The sequence below is a fragment of the Pleuronectes platessa genome, chromosome 16 (assembly GCF_947347685.1).
Source record: "Pleuronectes platessa chromosome 16, fPlePla1.1, whole genome shotgun sequence".
Taxonomy (NCBI): domain Eukaryota; kingdom Metazoa; phylum Chordata; class Actinopteri; order Pleuronectiformes; family Pleuronectidae; genus Pleuronectes; species Pleuronectes platessa.
This window is the reverse complement of record NC_070641.1, coordinates 22,260,462-22,264,406: the sequence shown is the minus strand read 5'-3', so window position 1 is coordinate 22,264,406 and position 3,945 is coordinate 22,260,462. Positions and strand designations below refer to the sequence as shown.

At 42.6% G+C, this 3,945-nt stretch overlaps 1 non-coding gene across 1 annotated transcript; it reads right to left on the bottom strand.

Moving 5' to 3' along the window:
- Positions 1-3,718: 3,718 nt before the first annotated feature.
- trnas-aga (transfer RNA serine (anticodon AGA)) lies at positions 3,719-3,800 on the bottom strand. The gene has a single exon. It is a non-coding gene; the product is annotated as a tRNA-Ser (tRNA).
- Positions 3,801-3,945: the final 145 nt, after the last annotated feature.

The window sequence follows — 3,945 nt, the reverse complement described above, 5'->3', positions numbered from 1 at the left end:
CTCGGGTTTGGAACCTTTAACTCTTTAATTGCTTTTAAACATATCACACTAACATCTGTGAAAAGTTAAATGGTTTTAAAGATTTTATAAGAAAATAACGACTGCAGCTTTAACAGCCCTGGCCTCTAGGTGGCGTCAGTGGAGTAAATACATCTGCAGCTGTAAACTTTCATAAAGCAATATGTTATAGTTTATTATTGGTTAAATGTATTTCATGTGTACTTGGAATCCTTCCATGTCCCGTCCACTAACATGGAGGAGGTGGGGTTTATGCCCTGTACTGCAGCCAGCCACCAGGAGGCGATCAACACATTTTGGCTTCACTTTTTGGGGAACTGTGTTTTTATGGTTTGATAAAATGCAGCAGCACAGAAATGGTTCTTGGAGGCGACTGAGTCTGGCTTCTGACATCGAGGCTTCGGGCTCCAGACGCAGTTAAATCGTGTCGACCTTGTTCTGTTGCATTAAATCATCATCTGGGCTGTGATCTAAAAAAAAAACACAAAAAGAAATCTGCATGGTCTGAAAATAGCAGCGTCTCCCTGACTCACCAGAGAAGAGGAGATGACTCAGTGAGAGGTGTTAGATGAAGAGCATCAGGACACATGTCACATCCCTGGAGCTGCAGAGGATGATGAGCATGTGTCAGTGGATCAGAAGACGAAGAGGAAGATGATGATTTCATTTCTTGAAGAGGAAACCCCGTCAGCGCAGGGAGATCTTTAACATCACGTTAGTCACAGTCTGCTGCACCGTCTGCTCCACATTGCTGACTCCTTCAGCTACTTGCTCCTCTCAGGCTCCTCTCAGGTTCCTTCAGCTTCTTTCAGGATCCTCACTCCTCGCAGGATCCTCACAGGCTCCTTGCTCCTCAAAGGCTCCTTCGGCTCCTCTCAGGCTCCTCACATGCTCTTTGCTCCTCTCAGCCTCCTTCAGCTCCTCTCAGGCTCCTCACACACTCCTTGCTCCTCTCAGGCTCCTTCGGCTCCTCTCAGGATCCTCACATGCTCTTTGCTCCTCTCAGGCTCCTTCAGCTCCTCTCAGGCTCCTCACATGCTCTTTGCTCCTCTCAGCCTCCTTCAGCTCCTCTCAGGCTCCTCACACACTCCTTGCTCCTCTCAGGCTCCTTCGGCTCCTCTCAGGATCCTCACATGCTCTTTGCTCCTCTCAGGCTCCTTCAGCTCCTCTCAGGCTCCTCACACACTCCTTGCTCCTCTCAGGCTCCTTCAGCTTCTTTCAGGCTCCTCACTCCTCTCAGGCTCCTTACTCCTCAAAGGCTCTTTGCTCCTCTCAGGCTCCTTCAGCTCCTTACTCCTCACAGGCTCCTCACAGGCTTCTTGCTCCTCTCAGGCTCCTCACGGGCTAAATAGAATAAATAAATAAAATTAAATAGAATTAGTAAACACAATAAAATGCTGACATTTTATTGTGTTTACTAATTCTATTTAATTTTATTGTGTAAACACTGTTTCAGTGTTTGTTCTTTCTCACCCTCTCATCTGGATTTTAATTCCTGGATTGAAAACAATCGACTTCCCAGGGATTTGACCCAGTGACCTTTGCCCTGTGACCTTCGACCTGACACAAGCTCTAATGTGAGTGGAATCGATTTAAGTGTTTTCTGACATATATATTAAACGATGTAAAATCCTGTGTCTCTTGTTTGTTGGAGGTTTTAAAGCACTGAGGCCTGAGCTTGAGTCCCGGCCTCTGGGCTCCTGCCTCTGGGTTCCAGCTCGGCTGCTCGCCATCATGGAGCCAGCTTCCAAAGCCTCGGCTCTCCACCGCGCTCCGACGCTTTAAGATGATTTGAGGATTTGCAAGTGAGGAGGACATTTCGTGCCGCGAGTGACTGAGCAGATTATTGTTGGTGTATGAACCAGTGACCTGTTTGGACGAGTCCCACAGCGTCACAACCATCACACTAACATGTTCAGCTCAGTCTAGACACACAGGGTTTCTCTCACAGACAAATTCTATCTGCGGTGAATGAAATATGATGTTTGGTTCTGGTTTGGTGTCAGACTTGAATCCAGTTTGGGGAAGTCACATGGAATAAATGATTTGCAGTATGTTGAGCTGTGTGAATTAAAGAAGTACAGATTTGTGTCTCTGCTGTTTCTCATGAAGCACCGAGATGAAAACAACAAGAGATGATTGTGTGAAGTTTTCTCCTCGTCTGTGTCCTGGATAAAAGACTGAGCTCCACAAAGAGACAAGAGACAAGTGACAGAAAACTACAAGTAAGAAATGTGAAACCACTACAGAGATACCAGCAGTGAACTGGGAGGATGCTGCTGATGAGGAGGAGGATGAGAGGAGGAGGAAGAGGCTGCAGGTGTTTTATTCCCACAGACCATGAGAGAAACATCGTGTCTGGATCATGAGGACAGATCCCACCTGGGCCCGGAGACGCTGGGGACTAACACCCGGGTCTGATCGGCCTCTGGTGGACCTGAACCAGCTCAGTGGGGAAGTGGTTCAAACCTTCTTCTTCTTCTTGTCCGGTGTTCTAAAGGTCAAAACAACAAGATGGACAGGAACTGCAAAGAGACAAAACTCGACAATAAGAAAAAGTCGGTGAGAAAAACACCCGAGGAGGAAACCAAACTGCCTCCGAGGCCAAAAGTCACTGAAGTGAGGTCATCTCACTTGTTTGTTAATCACACATCCTCTTTCTACCCGAGCCAGTAGGTTACTGCTGCTGCCAAACGTCTCGTGTACACCGACAAAAGTGTTTTAAACTTTATTATTTACACAAACAAAGTACAAGTTAAACAGGAAATAAACAGAAGAATCAGGCTGATGGTGTTAAAATGTGAATTAAGGAAATCAAATGGATTTTTAAAACATTCAAACAAATCAGATTATGTAGTTTTAAAACATTTTGTAAAATCATTCAATTCAAACCAGAGCACAAGGTGCCATGAGGGGAGTTATTACAGTTCATTCATTTACTATCTGACATTTAATATAAATGTTGACACCAAATATAAATAACGGAAATGAATCTGTCATTTCTGGTTCACTGCTGCCACCTGCTGGCTGAGGGCCACAGTCAGCGTGAAGTGACATTTGTTTTCTGTTTTATATATATATACATTTATTTATTCAGCTATTCATCTAGTACATCTCTGCTGTATATATATATATATATATATACATTTATTAACATACTGCAGTATTTATTCATCTACTGCTACCTGGTTCTGTTCATATATTCTTATTCACCTTAACTACATATACTTTATATCTCTATTACTTCAATTATTCAGTATTTACATCAGTTTTTACAGCTGTTATTCTGTCCACGTACTTTTAATTTCATAACACTTACTTTATAATTAAATGTTTTACTACACAGATATTTAACAGTCTCTGTGGATATTGTTCTGATTTTATTGTTGTTTTCTTTCTTGTTTGTACTTGTTGTCTAGACTTGATTCCATAAATGTGAGTCAGAATTATCCTCCGAGGACAAATAAAGTTGTTTTGAATTAGATATTGAATGTTAATCAGAATCAGTAGTCCTGGTGATGTGACGCAGCTGGACGGTAGGTGGCGCTCTCTACTCGTTCATTGTTTTTTAAATAACGTTTCCAGATGTTTTGTTAGAAATCAGGAAACTATTCGTGTTTTTTTTGTCTAAATAACAAAAGGTTATCATCATTATTATTAAAAACAACGTGTTTTTAAAATGACAGAAAAAAAAACTGATCGTTGTCGGCAGGATTCGAACCTGCGCGGGAAGATCCCAATGGATTTCTAGTCCATCGCCTTAACCACTCGGCCACGACAACTGGAAACTTTACGTAGTTATGCTACATTATCTTCTCAGTGCTCGGGACATGTCGTTTACATCTGTTTTCTACGTGTTTAATTGATTTTAACGAGCTAATTCAACCCTGATTCAACATTTACTGCAGCAGTGAGAGATGAATCTGT